The 14,316-nt window shown below is 54.5% G+C and overlaps 1 long non-coding RNA gene across 1 annotated transcript; it reads right to left on the reverse strand.

The window, feature by feature from the left end:
- Positions 1-6,575: 6,575 nt before the first annotated feature.
- LOC131487954 (uncharacterized) lies at positions 6,576-13,286 on the reverse strand. Its single transcript, XR_009250030.1, has 2 exons — positions 8,909-13,286; positions 6,576-8,827 (listed from the first exon to the last, which is right to left on the reverse strand). It is a non-coding gene; the product is annotated as an uncharacterized LOC131487954 (long non-coding RNA).
- Positions 13,287-14,316: the final 1,030 nt, after the last annotated feature.

The raw sequence follows: 14,316 nt of genomic DNA on the forward strand, positions 1-14,316 counted from the left end.
AGTGCCCCGCGCCCAAAAGGTAGAGCAAGTGGAGGGGCCAGGGAACCAGCACCTGCCCTTTGGCACACCTTCGAACCCCGGAAACGACTCCCCGGAGCTGTCTTCTTATTCCGCACTTACCGAAGTGGGAGCCAGGGGATGCGACTGAATTGCTTTCTCAATGAGCTCGAAGTCACGTACCTACAGAGGGACTGCGGCGGAACCCGACCCCAGATCTGCCTCCTCCAGACTTACCGCTAGACCTGCTCTTTTGCTTCGAGTGGTATAAAGAATGCTTGCACGGAGCGAGAGGCTCCAGCCCGTCACCTCCTACACAGGGCGCCCTCCAGAGAGCATACAGAGCTGGGAAGACGGTGAGGCTGAAGGTAACTGGGCTTCACCAGTGAGCGTCACCCTCTCCTGACTGGGGTCCAGGTCCGATCTGCAGGATGATGCACAAACACATCGTGCGGTCACTACCGTGGCCCCCGATGTGACAAGAATAGGGAGCGAGGACACTGGTCGGAGTCCTTTCTGCTTATGTCCCAGGGGAAGGCCAGGAGGGGCCGGTGCCACTCTTCCCAATGGGGTCCAACACCCCACGTGGGCACGGGAGGGCGGACACACCCCATCCCGTCCACTGCCGCTCTGTCCTGACCACCTCAGCAGCCCTACTGCCCATGACTCCAGACCTTCCCCCAAACCCCCAAGACTCCACTTCCTGCCCGTGACCTCACGTGCACCTGAATCTTCACATGGCCCCCCTCCGAGCTGTCCTTACCAGTAGAGCCCAAATTGTTCCTCCTACCTCCCACCCCGACCCTTGTTCACTGCTCCCGCCTTCCGTCTTCCTGAGTGCTGAGACCATGGTCCTCCCTCTCTCCCCTTTCACGGCCAGGCATCTCTTCCCGTCTCTACCTCCTCACCTCCCACCTGCCCCCCAGCTCTCCTATGCTCCAACGCCAAATAATCCTAGACCCTCTCCTGTGTATTTTCTTACTTGACCTCTCTATACTTTTTGCTGTGGGAAGTCTGTCTGAGTGGCTGATCTTGTGGAATTTGGAACTGGATGGCTTTAGCTCCCCCACTGTGTGGCTATGTTTTTCTGAACCTCAGTTTCATCCTCTGTGAAATGGGGCTAATAATATTACCGACCTGATAAAGGGATTAGCAGGTGCTCAATGGATGGCTGATGACTGCCACCTCCTTGGAAGCTTGTCTTCCTTTCCCCGTCCCTGTACCAATCTTCAGCCCAGTACCCAGTGCGTGCCCTCCCAGTCAGATCTGCTGGACTGACTCCCAGGATCCGAGCAGGGGTGCAGAAGGGAGGAGGGACAACAAGAACATTGGGGTGGGGGAGGGGACAGAAGCCTCTTCCCTACACTCAACGTGCAGTGGCCAGGGTGAGCCCCACTGGTCTACACTGGGGGGCTCCTGTGCAGCAGCCAGGGTGAGCCCCTCTGGGTCCATGCTCGGGGATGCTGCTCTGGGGAGCCCCTGAGAATGGAGAAGAGGGCTGGGGAAGAAGATGTCTACAGGAGCTTAAAGGCCAGGGCCACTGTAAAACTGACAGGGGTAGGTAGAGGGGCGACAGCGTGTGGCAAGGCCAGACAGATTGGGGCAGCAGATGCGACGGGGAGAAAGGGCAGAGGGGTGACACCTCCGGGTCCTGGCTGGTGCCTGAAGCTGAGCCTGCCCTGTAGAGGTTGGTGATAAGCTCGTTGCCCTGGCCCCTCACGACCGGCCTTCCAGGGCGCAGGAAAGGGATTCTGTACCATGTCACAGAAGAAAGTGAGGCTCGGGGAGTTGACATAAGCTGGCTGAGGTCACAGCCAGCTCCGGAACCCAGATATAACTCGTGGGCAACCTTCTTTCCAGGGGATACCAGGGCTATAAGAGGAACTCGGCCCCGAGCCCGTGGTCTGGGGGTCAGGCAAGTGCTGCCTGGCCGGCAAGGGGGGAGGCCTGGGTCGCAGGGGAGCAGACACAAAAGGGTCTTAAGGGATCATGGGATTGTGGGGGCTTCAGGGCGAGCTAAAGGCAACTAGCTTGGCTCTTCCTTCCTCTCCCGACTCTAGCACCTGGACCCAGGCCATGCCCATGGCTATAGCAGCGCCTCCTGAAAGCCCACCTCACCAGGTGCAGGGGCCCCCAGCCACTGCGTGAGCACAAAGCACCTGCTGTTCCCGGGGGCTGAGCTCAATATGGCCTGTGAGGACTCTTCTCTGGCACCTGGCCTCTCCGAGGCTCTGTGGTCTCTCCATTCCTGTCTCTGGGGGTTTGGAACTCCCAGCTTCATAGATCAGTCCCCCAGTTGCACACACACACACCGGCATGGAGACAGACTTGCTCGTGGTGTCTTGGAAACATTCCCCCATGTGGCTTCTTTGTCATCAATAAAAGGTTGGCACTCAGCTGGGATCACGTCTGTCTGGACGCAGTGCCTAAAGTTGCATAGCTTACCTGGGTGTGCAAGTCTGGGGACCCCGGGCATCTCATGTCCACACGGGTAGATAGATAAGCAGGCAGGATTATCTGTCCATTCCTCATGTGGCGACCCGATTTTGTTTCCCAAGACCCCGATGCTAAATGAGAAGCCATGAAAGGAAAATATTTTCGTGAACATGAGTGGAGAAGTTACGATACTTCCATCCATTCCCACCCAAGGAAATCAGGCAACTCTCAGAAAAATGCTCAGTAAAGACAAGCGTACAGGTAGCAAGCCCTGAATGTAAACACACTTATAAAAAAAAAAAAGTATAATTGTTTCATTATCCCCACCCCCCACCGCAAGGAAGGAAAGCGTCGTAGATAGATGGCGGGTGGAGGAGGAGAAAGTCCCTCCCGAGATTTCTTCTTCAACATCTTTACCAATTTCATTTGATTATGGAAGTTTGGTGAGTCTAAAACTCTGATGGGGTAGACCAGCAGGCTGGAGATTCAGAAAGAGTTGCAGCTCCCATCCGCGCCTTCTAGCCAGAGGCAAATCAGTCTTTGTTCTGTTCAGGCCTGCAACCGATTGGACAAGGCCCACCACATCATGGAGGGCAATTTGCTTTACTCAAAGTCCACTGATTAAATGTTAATCTCTCCCCCTCCCAAAAAAAGCACCTCCAAAGAAACATCCAGAAAAGTGTTTGACCAAATATCTGGGCACTGTGGCCCAGCCCAACTGACACACAAAATTAATCATCACAACCCCCACTTACCCCAGGCCAAGGCAACCCACCTTCTATGGTGAAACCCCAGTCTCCACAGAAGAAGCCGATAGAAGTCTCAGGAGGTATACTCTGTGCTCTCTGACAGATTTGCTGGGGAAGAATCCTCGTGGGGCAAATTCTCGTGGACAAAATGCATGTGCACCCGCTCTGTGCCAGACCCCAATGCAGGTGCTAGGGAGGCAGGAAAGGGCCAGGCAGAGTGGTCTCCCCACCACACATCTCGACATCTAGCTGAGACCGCCAGGAAAGCCATTCCCGGCCCTCGGGGGACTCCAGAGTGGAACAGGAGTGCAGAGGAAACTATCCTAAAGCTGGCATCTGGGGAAGGAAGGGAAACTGGCCGGGCAAAGCGAAACGGGGGTCCTTCAGAAGGGAGGAACACGTGCTGAGGACCCACAGAAGATCGCACAGTCAAATCAGAGGGTAACGTGGGAGAGGTGGAGGCTAGCCCTTGCCCCAAATATTCACACCCCCGATCCTTCCAGAAAACAGACCCAGGTTTGTTCGGCTCACCTGGTTTACGTCTGAAAACAGCGCGAGGGAAAGAGCGTGTGTCTGATGTCAGGGACTCTGACAGGTCCAGTGATGCCGAAGATGTCTTCCGTAAGGTTAGCGGGCGTCACTCACCAGCAACGACCGGGCGCCAGGGCCCTACCCCCGGTCTCTACACGCGTACCTCAGTCCCTCCTCCCACTATGGGACGTGGGTGCCAACCTGCACCGCATTTCACACCAGAGGACACGGAGGCTGGGAAAGGTCAAGTAACTGCTCCCCCCCCCTCACACAGCCTGGTCGCCCACGGCTGAGACGGTCGGACTCAGCAGCCAGCTGCGCTAACGCTCCGTGTGTCGCTGATTCCAGAGGACCCGAGACCGGTGGTGAACCGGCGTGAACCAGAGGCCTCACCCTGGCAGAGAAGGTACTGACGACCTGCTGATAGACATCCAGATGCGCGCCGCTTCCTGGTGCCCGCCTCCGTCAGAGGTGACAGCAGGTTGCAGAACGCACATGCTGGTACCTGGGACGTGCCAAGGCAGGGTGCCCACGTGTCCTTAGTTCAGGTCTAGTTACACCTGTCTTCGTGATGTGCCACCCAGACCAAGGCTCCCATCTGGGTGATAAATTAATCAGGGCACAGGAGCCCCTGAGAACGTTGCTCTCAACCCTCAGCCCCAGAGACATATGATGACAGGCCGCCAGGAGGTGGTGTGGAATCGGGTACCGAACGCGGGCAGCCACTGAGGCTGCTGTCCCAGTGGATCAGCTCTGCTCAAGGCTGCACCCAGAAAGATATTTATTTGCGGTGCCTGGGTGGCTCGGTCGGTCGAGCATCCAACTCTTGATTTCGGCTCAGGTCATGATCTCACAGTTTGTGGGTTCGAGCCCCACATCAGGCTCCACACTGGGCAGAGCCTGCTTGGGATTCTCTCTCTCCCTCTCTCTCCCTCTCCCTCTGCCCCTCCCCTGCTCTCTCTCAATAGTCCTGCCTGCCGTGCAGATCAGAAATACTTGGTACCCTTCAAATTAATACTCTTCCAATATTTGTGCGACGTTAACTTGGGGTGGGAAAAAATCATTTTCCCATAGATAAAAATTGTAACGCTCTTTCTTCATGGTCGAAATGGAGTTGTATGCACCGACCAGAACTCCGGTTTATTTGGAATTGTCTTTCCTGGTTCTCCTCTCCCGCATGTGACACAAAGCTGGATGAAGCGCATCACTCACTCGGTTGCCAATGGCAGAGTGACTTTCCGGGGCAGCAAACACGTCTCTTTCTACATAGAGTCTCCAGGGGGCGCCTGGGTGGTTCAGTGGGTTAAGCGTCCAGCTTCGGCTCAGGTCATGATCTCACAGTTTGTGGGTTCAAGCCCCGCGTTGGGCTCTGTGCTGACAGCTTGGAGCCTGCTGCAGATTCTGTGTCTCCTTCCCTCTCTGCCCCTCCCCTGCCTGCGTGCGCTCTCTCTCTCTCTCTCTCTCTCTCTCCCCATCTCTCTCTCAAAAATAAATAAACATTAAGAATTGTTTTTCAAATGCAAAAATAGTCTCCACTTGTCTGCAAGTGTTCATGGTTTACTCTCTATAGTTATTCTGTCTGTAGTTTCTTTGCAACCAAAAACTTCTGTGGAGACATTTAAAGTCTCGCGGATGCCATCTTGGTAAACGCCTCTTTGCTGTGTATTAATTGGTTTCGGAATCTGGGCTGCCTGTGCAATGCCCACCCCAACCCCCGGGGGCTGCCAGCGGGCTGGTCTCATGGCTGGACAGGCCAGTGGACACAGTAATTTGCGATGCACATCAAAAAATATCCCCCTACCCCCACTGACATGTGCCAGTGCTAGGGAGGAGAAAGCTTTCTATTTAAGGGTATTATCCAGGGGAAGCTGCCCGCCTGGACCTGCCTCCTCCAAGAAGTCCTCCCTGATAGCCCCTCATCCTCAGGAACCTCAGCTGGTGAAATCTGATCGGTTTTGCCCCTGGGCCTCACTTGCCTACTTGGGTTGGCTACCTCACAGGCTTCAGCCGGTCTCAGCTAGAGGACAGCGTCCCCGTCTTACGCTGGTTTGTGCACCCGTGACATCCAGAACATGCCAGGCAGCAAAGACAGTTTGCTGGAATCGATCTCTTATGTGTTGACTGATTCTAAATCCCTCTAGAGAGTGTCCAGGAACAAAGTCCTTGAACAAACCCCTTTCGTATGCACCTAAAGACTCCCTACCACTCATCATACATTTAACAATTTTTTTTTTTTTAATTTTGAGAAAAGGTTGGGACTCTTAACTATTCATTCTTAATTCTTTTATTTATTTATTTATTTATTTATTTATTTATTTTTAGTTTTTTTAAACGTTTATTTATTTTTGAAAGACAGAGAGAGAGCAAGACAGAATCTGCAGCAGGCTCCAGGCTCTGAGCTGTCAGCACAGAGCCCGACACGGGACTCGAACCCACGAACTGGGAGATCATGACCTAAGCCAAAGTCTGGCGCTAGACTGACTGAGCCACCCGGGCGCTCCAACCCTTAATTATTTTTAATGTTCTCGATTCTCATCATTCTCTATTCTATTCTCCACTATGATTCTCAAGAAATCCCCACCGCGGTGTGAGCTGGCCTTTGTCCAGAAAATAGTGGTGCATTTTCATAACAAGTATCCCAGGTAAAGTTAAATCTCTCTTGAGAAACCATCATCCAAAATTGTGCCGGCTTGATGTGTCATCTTTATTGACTCATTCATTCAATAATTATTTATTGGGCAACTACTAAGTACCAGGTATTAGTCTGGACTCTGGGAATATGGTAACAAACATGATAGGAAAAAAATCCCATCCATAGGGCACCAACATGCTAGCTGGTGGGAAATAATAAACAAGTAAGCATGTAATACATATTAATTTATTGTAACTAAAGAACAAGGAAAGCTTGCCCACCCAATCTGCTTCCAATAAAGTCATGAGGCTGATTAGGCACCACCCCTGCCAATCACATCTGCTCCAAGAGAGGGCGCAAGACGTTGCCCCTTGAGGTAGACACCTGATTGTAAGCAAATACCTTCTGTTGCAGTTACCATTGCTTCGTAACAAACAACCCCAAAACCCAGTGATGTAAAACATCCATTTTATTACGCTCATAGGTCCTGTGGTGCAGAACCTGGCATAGCGGGGAGAGTGGCCTCTGCTCCATGATTTCGGGGACCTCTGCTGGAAAGATGCAAACTCAGGAGTCACCTGACAGGTGGGGGCTAGGATGATCTGGAAACATCTTGGCTCATGCCTGGCAGACGATGCGGTTGTCAGCTGGAACACCTTCACTGGCCTCTCCATGCGGTTGGTGCATAGGACGATGGGGGCTTCCTCACAACATGGCAGCTGAGTTCCCAGAGTGAGCGTGCCACGAGAGCCAGGCAGACGTGCATGACATTCTTACGATCCGGCCTCAGAAGTCACACACCAGGGGCGCCTGGGTGGCTCAGTCGGTTGAGCGTCCGACTTCGGCTCAGCTCATGATCTCACAGTCTGTGAGTTCGAGCCCCGCATCGGGCTCTGTGCTGATGGCTCAGAGCCTGGAGCCTGCTTCCGATTCTGTGTCTCCCTCTCTCTCTGCCCCTCCCCCATTCAAGCTCTGTCTCTCTCTGTCTCAAAAAAAAAAAAAAAAAAAAGTCACACACCATACTCTTTTGGCCAAAGCCATCGCAAAGGTCCTTCTAGGTTTGGATGTAGGAGAGACAAAGACCCCGCTACTCAAGGGAAGGGGTGTCGAGGTCTCACTGGAAGAAGAGGACGTGGACGGCAGATACCGTTGCTGCCAACTTTAGAGAATGTGGTCTCCCACCCCTTCTGTCTCTAATCTCAAAAGGAAGAAAAAAAAAAAAAAAAGCGGGGTATCCGAATCTGTCCAGAGCCATCTCGCAGGTAGAGGCCTAAAACCACTCGGGCAGAGAGTGATACTATCTGAGCATTGTGTGATATTTTATTTTGAACTGAAAGTAACAGAGCCTGCTCTCTATGCAAGGTGTGCAATTTCTTAATGACCAAGAATGCCTGCCTCCGGGCTTATTCTTGATGTAGGTCCAATGGCTAAAACACAAGGGCAGGGAGGTGCGGGTGAAGGCGCACATGCTTTGGGGGCGGAGCACTGCGTTCAAATCCTCTCTGTGCCTTTTGCCAGCTGCCTGTTCCTGGACAAGTTCCTTCTCTAAAAACCCGGGTGGTGGGAGCAACTTCCCGAGGGGGCTGTTGCCACAGCCTCCATGCTTGGTAACCACTCTGGCAGAATCTCGGTCATCTGAATTTCCAGGCGCGCCTGGGTGGCTCAGTCGGTTAAGCACCCAACTCTTGATTTCGGCTCACATCACCGTCTCAGTCGGTGGGGTCGAGCCCTACATCTGTCGGCACAGAGCCTGCTTGGAATTCTCTCCCTCTCTCTCTACCCCTCCCCCACCCATGCTTCCTCTCTCTCTCAAATAAAAACATAAAACGTTTAAAAAAAAAAAAATAAACTTCCAGGGACATTGTGTATTTTGTTTTGTGTATTTTCCATCCACTGCAATAAAATACCTTCTCGTAAATTGCTACAATCTTTATGTCCTGAAAATTCACCGTAAACAATACGCTTTTAAAAGCTGTAAACGTCTGTAAACAAACAGACTTGTTTGTTTCTACAACGGCTGTTCCACAGAACAAGCCTTGGGGTGGGAGATCCAGAAAAACAAGGCTGGCGGATCCAGCGGGGGCGTCAGGGGCAGCGACTCCATCTTGCACCTGGGGAGTTTGAGGTTCTGGAAGGCGCGTGAGAAGAACAAAGAAGCAAGACCGTTGGCTCGGGGGACACCTCATCTCACTCATCTGACACTGAGTGAGTCAGTTCAGTCTGATTCGGGGCTGGTCACAGCGCACAGCTGGAGGGTGCAGAGGTGGGGAGAACTGAGATTTCCTGGCCACGGGGCCTGCAGACCCCATCTTCAAACAGGGACCACCTCGCTGGTCTGTGCTTCAGGAAGGGAGCCTCATACTTTGCTCCTTGGTCACCAAGGCCAGGTGTCCAGGGGTTGCCATGGAGATGAGGGCTGCCATCTTGGTTGGGGGAGGCATCCCTCCCTGGAGCAGATATCCCGCCAAGGAAAGGCCAGAGCCTAGAAAGACAAATAAAACTTTAGGGGAAATGAAAGGAGAAGAATTAGCCATCGGGGAGGAAGGGAGGGGAGGTGACTCACTGTGAAACTCTGCAGTCAGGCAGATCTCGGAACTGAGAGTAGTGGGTGGGGACATGGGAACATCTCTCCGCCAAGTTCTCCATCCCCACACAAGGATGAAGCCCCCAGCTGTCACCCGCTGATGCGTGTCCAAGGCCTGTAGCCCTGCCTCCTAGACACAACCTTCTGGAGCAGAGATGGCTCCTGGCCAGGGCCGGGCAGCCAGATTTCGACTTAGCGTCCTGAGTTCAGGTTCTGCCACCTTCCAATGGCGCGCGGGCCGGCAGGTCACGTGGCCTCTCCGCGATGCTATTTCCTCACCTGGACACTAGGGAAAATGATTCCCGCTCCGCCTTCCTCCGAGGAAAGTTTCAAGATTCGAGGGTTGAATATCTGCGCTCCCAAGACAATGCAGGCGCCCTCCCGGGAGAGGCCACAACTGCCCTGCTCGCTGCTATACGCAGAGCTCCGGCCACAGAGCAAACACTCAGTAAATATTTGGTGGATCACTAAATGACAGGGTGGTGGTGAGCCTGGCCCCACCCCGTCTGGGAAAGTGAAGCAGGAAAGCTCTTCCTGCACCACTGAGCTTAGAGAAACGCGGCCTCTCAGGCCTACTCCAGACCAACCGAGTAACAATTTCTGGGACCAGAGCCCAGACTGGGTTTCAACACCTCCCTAGGGTTCCGATGCTCCCCGACATTTGATAAACATTGCTGTTTGCAATGCTTGCCGGGGAGAGCTCAAGGTGGGGTACGAGCTGCCGTGGCCCCCCTCCCTGGGGACTCTCCCTCCCACCTGGCACAGGTGTTCATTCCCCCAGCCCACCCCCACCCCTTCCTGGACCTGCCTGGAGACAGGGGGACACGCTGTGGCGGCTGGCGCAGGGAGGAGGTCTTGTCTTCTGGGGGGGCGGGGGGAGGTAGGTCTGCCCCTTCCTGTTTTAGCAGAACCTAAGCTGCCGTGGGGGATGAGGAGATAAGCTTTGAAGGTACCCAAGAACTTTGCAGAGCGGCCCCCTCCCCATCCAGTCAGCTTCTCTGTCCCCCGGCAATGCCCCGTGGGACAGCTGGGAGGCCTCACACCAAGGGTCCCAGGTGCTACTCCCCCCAACCCCCACCAACACCCTCTTCCCCAGCCCCTCTGCTGAGGTCTCTGCCCCGCTCCTCCTGAGGCCCTGAGAGTCAGTGCAAGCTTCTGGGAACACACAGGAGATAAGCATGAGATAAGCACCCCTGATAAGAACTGACACCATAACCTTTGTCCTGTTGCACGTTCTCAGTAGGGTCTGATTCAAGGTTTCTAGAAGCAGCAGTTCACACACGCAAAGGGGGAGGGGAGCAGACACTGAAGGAGGGGGAGAGCTGGATCTCCAGCAGGTCAAAGCCAAATGCAGCCAGGCCAAGTGACAAAGCCCGCACCTGTCCAGGAGAGCCAACGGCTCACGTCCAGGATCCAGGGGACGGCAGCTGGAACCAGACTGAGGGTCTCCGTTGATGGCTGGCCATCAGGAAGAGGATGGGGACCCGGCCACCCTGATGGGAGTCGTGGAGCAGGGAGGTGACAAATGCACTCAGCTCTCCATGGGGCAGTCAACCCCGGGGGCCTGTGGGAGCACTGGACACCACATTCTGGAAGGTTGTAGAGCACTGCTGTCTTTCCCGGAGGTTTACTGTGTTGTCTGAGAAGGACAGCTGGAGGAGAGGGAGACATTTGGCCTGGAAGAAGACAACCCCGGGGAAACTACAGGAAAGCTGCCTTCAAATGCATGACAGACCTCTGAGTGGAAGGGCGGCCCAGCCCCACAACACCGCCACCTGTCCTCACTCCAGCCACAGTGGGCCACGTCCCACGGCCAGCCGCCCACCCACCTCCCCCGACTAAGGAACCCCTTCCACGTCCTCAGCTCCCCCTGCCTCCACTCCTGGCTCAGCGATGGGACAGTAAGAGTGTGGGTGTGGCATCAGGAAGCCCCAAGCTCCAGTCCTGTCCTTCCCTCCGTGTCACTCTCCCCAAGTGTCACCCTCTGCCAAATCACAACCCCTTCCAGCCTTGGATTTCCCTGTCAGGAAACCCGGGGCGTTCACCTCCCACCTGACTCAGGTGTCCGGTCCCAGCCCACCCCCCACAGGGCGGCAGTGAGCTTCTCCCTTTGTTCCCTCATTTGGCAAGTGCTCGTCTGGTCCTAGCAGTCACCCGCTTGCACCGACATCCCACGGGACCGAGCAAGCACCCAGGAGAGGCCTGGCACTTGGGGACTGCCCGGTTAGTGCTGCTGGTGACCACAGGACCCGTTCCCTGGCCACCTCTGATCTCGATGCCGAGCAGAGGACCGTACAGATACGGGCCCCTGACATCTGGAGACGGCCGAGCCCTCTCACTGCAGCACCTGTGGCTGGCTGGGGACCGATGGCTCAGAGGAGAACACCCGATCCATATCTCCGTGGGCGCACGGTTTTCTGCAGTCAGCAGATCTCGGGTTACATAAGTAAGGCGAATAGTGCCGATACAGCACGCTCTGCCCGCTGCGCGCGGTGCACAGAGCCACAACTGGCCCGCGGGGCAACCAGGCACCCAGCACCACGGTGCACGGACCAGGATCAGCGTGAAGAAGAGGCGAGCAAGGCAGCTAAGCATCCCAGCTCTGGAACTGTAATCCTAGCACCTCAGTGTGTAGCTGTGTGACTTCAGGCAAGCACCTTAGCCTTCCTGTGCCTCGATTTCCTTAGCCAGATAATGGGGAGATTTACTCCTTTTTAAAAAAAAAAATTTTTAATGGTTTATTCATTCTTTGAGAGAGAGCACGAGCAGGGGAAGGGCAGAGGGAGAGAGGGAGGCACAGCATCCGAAGCAGGTTCCAGGCTCTGAGCTGTCGGCACACAGCCTAACTCGGGGCTTGAACCCACAAACCGCAAGATCATGACCTGAGCTGAAGTCAGACACTTAACCAACTGAGCCACCCAGGCACCCCACCCCCCATGGAGATTTACTCTTAAGAGTTGTGGCTCTGTGGTCAGACAGCTGGTGTGGATCCTGCCTCCACCACTTATTTGCTGTGTGACCTTTATAAGTGTCCCACCCTCTCTGTGCCTCAGTTTCTTTATCTCTGGGAAATGGAGTAATATCAACAGCACCTGCTTCGCAGGGGTGAGGATTAAGTAGGTTTGTAGAGAGCAAGCCCTTGAAAGAACGCCGGGCCCAATAATCGCTCACCCCAGTGTTTTAGGCTGCGTTCCTCCACAGCTGACTTGGAGACAAGGACTTACATGCAAATAGTCTATTCAGAAAATGAGCCCAGCAGGGGCACCTGGGTGGCTCAGTCGGTTAAGCAGCTGACTGTGGGCTTCAGCTCACGCATGGTCTCACGGTTCGTGGGTTTGAGCCCCACGTCGGGCTCTGCGCTGACAGTGCAGAGCCTGCTTGGGATTCCCTCTCTCTCTCTCTCTCTCTCTCTCTCTCTCTCTCTCTCTCTCTGCCCCTCCCCCCCCCAAATAAATAAATAACCTTAAACAAGAACAGAAAATGACCCCAGCAACACCTATAAGGGAGTGGGAAAGCAGGGACCAGGAAAAAGCCAAAAGAGGGTGTCTCTGCAAACCACTGGGGCTCAGTCCTGCCGGGGGGCCTCTGCGGAGGGGAGAGAACCCCTCAGCATCCTTTCCCCACCCCCAAGGGCAAGGAGGCTGGGATGGTTGCAGTAGGAAGCAAGGGAGTCCCAGCGGTGACCACCGCATCAGGCTTCTCTGAAAACTTCAGGCCTCTCCCCTGGGCCCCTGAGCACCATTTATAATGACACTGACAAACCGAGCTCAGGAGGGAGTGGAGGGTTCTGGGCCAGAATTCGCTCGATGCCTACGTTGATGAAGGGTCTCCACGCGGATTCAAAACATGTCTGTAAAACATCTCCCTTTCTCACACCACCCTAGTAGGGATCTGACGCCACCCTCTGAAGTATTTCAAGCAGGGCCTATGGGGATACAATCCAAATGGCATTTGTGAGTGACCCCTCCAGCTGAGGACAGGAGTTCAGGACGCAGGGAGCAGAAGCTGGCCTGGAGCAGGCCTGGTCCAGTCTCCACCAGCCACCCTGGTCATGCACACTGGGCTCAATTCTGAATGGCGGGCCATCTGGCCTCCAGGCTGGAGCAAAGAATTTAAGGAACCAAGAGCCGGGGGCTAGGAGAGCTGGGTGAGGAGGGGTCCTAGCTGCTTCTGCAGTGAGGAGCTGAGCTGGGCCTTCCTGGCCCGGGAACAGGAGGGTGCTGAGCCTACAGATGGAAGGGCCAGGAAGGTAAGAGGCTGACACGTGATTACCGCACAAGAGTGCAACTATTTCTGATGACATGAAGGGATGGTGGAGAAGCCTCCCTAACCCTTAGGGAGGGGGTTTCAACAGGCCGAACTCACCAGGATGCATCTTGGATGCCGTGGAGCACCAGCCAAGGGGCAACGGGTATTAAGGGATTCTCAGTCCACTTTTCCATCCTCCAGAAACCTTTGTCTGGGTTTTCCTCCTCCTCACCTCCTCCTTCATCAGCACTCAAGACACCCTGGGCCCAGTCTGACACTCACTCCCGCTCCAGTGTCAGCGGAGTGACTCAGCGGGTGGGGGCAGTGCTCAGGGCCTGGACTTCTGCTCTGCCTTCTCTCTGTGTCCCCTGAGCACCCTTGGACAGCTTCTCAGGCCCTCTCATAACCCCTCAGCTGGAGAAAGAGTGGTCTGTAAAAGAAGCCAGTGGGACAGCCGGACAGGGGTCCTGGGATCCCTGCGGGCCATCCCCAGGCAGTTCTAAGGAAACACTGAAGAAGATCTGGGATACAGCTGGGCAGCTTCCAAGATGTTCGTCATCAGACTCACGCTGTGAGTGAATCAAAACTTCCTCTTGGGTCTCATGCAGCAGAAGGGAGAAGGCAGGCTCACACCCTGCAGCAAGGACCTCTGCCTTGGCTAAAAAGCAGCTCAGTGATGATCTGAGCACGGTTTCCAGAACTGGGGCTGAAGGTGCAATTGGGCCACAGGACAAAAGGTGGTGCATCTTACCAGCACCTCAACTTCACGCATGAATGTTGAAAATGTTGAAAAGGGAGAGCCATAGATACTTAAGCACGGGATGGGAGAAGGGAAGGGTTTAACGTGCAACTCAAGACTTACATTTCCCGCTTGTGGGATTCATTACAGAGCATTAACTCTGGTGGTTATGAGTACTCCGTCAGGATGATTCTCGATACACTAAGCTCGTGCAAAATCACCCATATTACAAACGAGAAAATTGAGGCCCCGGGAGTGGGACCCCTGTCCAATTAATGGCACAGGAGTGAGTTCGCCGCTAAGTTTCCACCTAGCCTTGCCTACAGGCGCCCTGGACCTCTTCCCAATCCTCGTCTCCCCCGGGAATGGGTCACCCACCCCCTTCCCTTCTCTGCCTGCA

Source organism: Neofelis nebulosa, chromosome 10 (assembly GCF_028018385.1).
Source record: "Neofelis nebulosa isolate mNeoNeb1 chromosome 10, mNeoNeb1.pri, whole genome shotgun sequence".
Classification (NCBI taxonomy): Eukaryota; Metazoa; Chordata; class Mammalia; order Carnivora; family Felidae; genus Neofelis; species Neofelis nebulosa.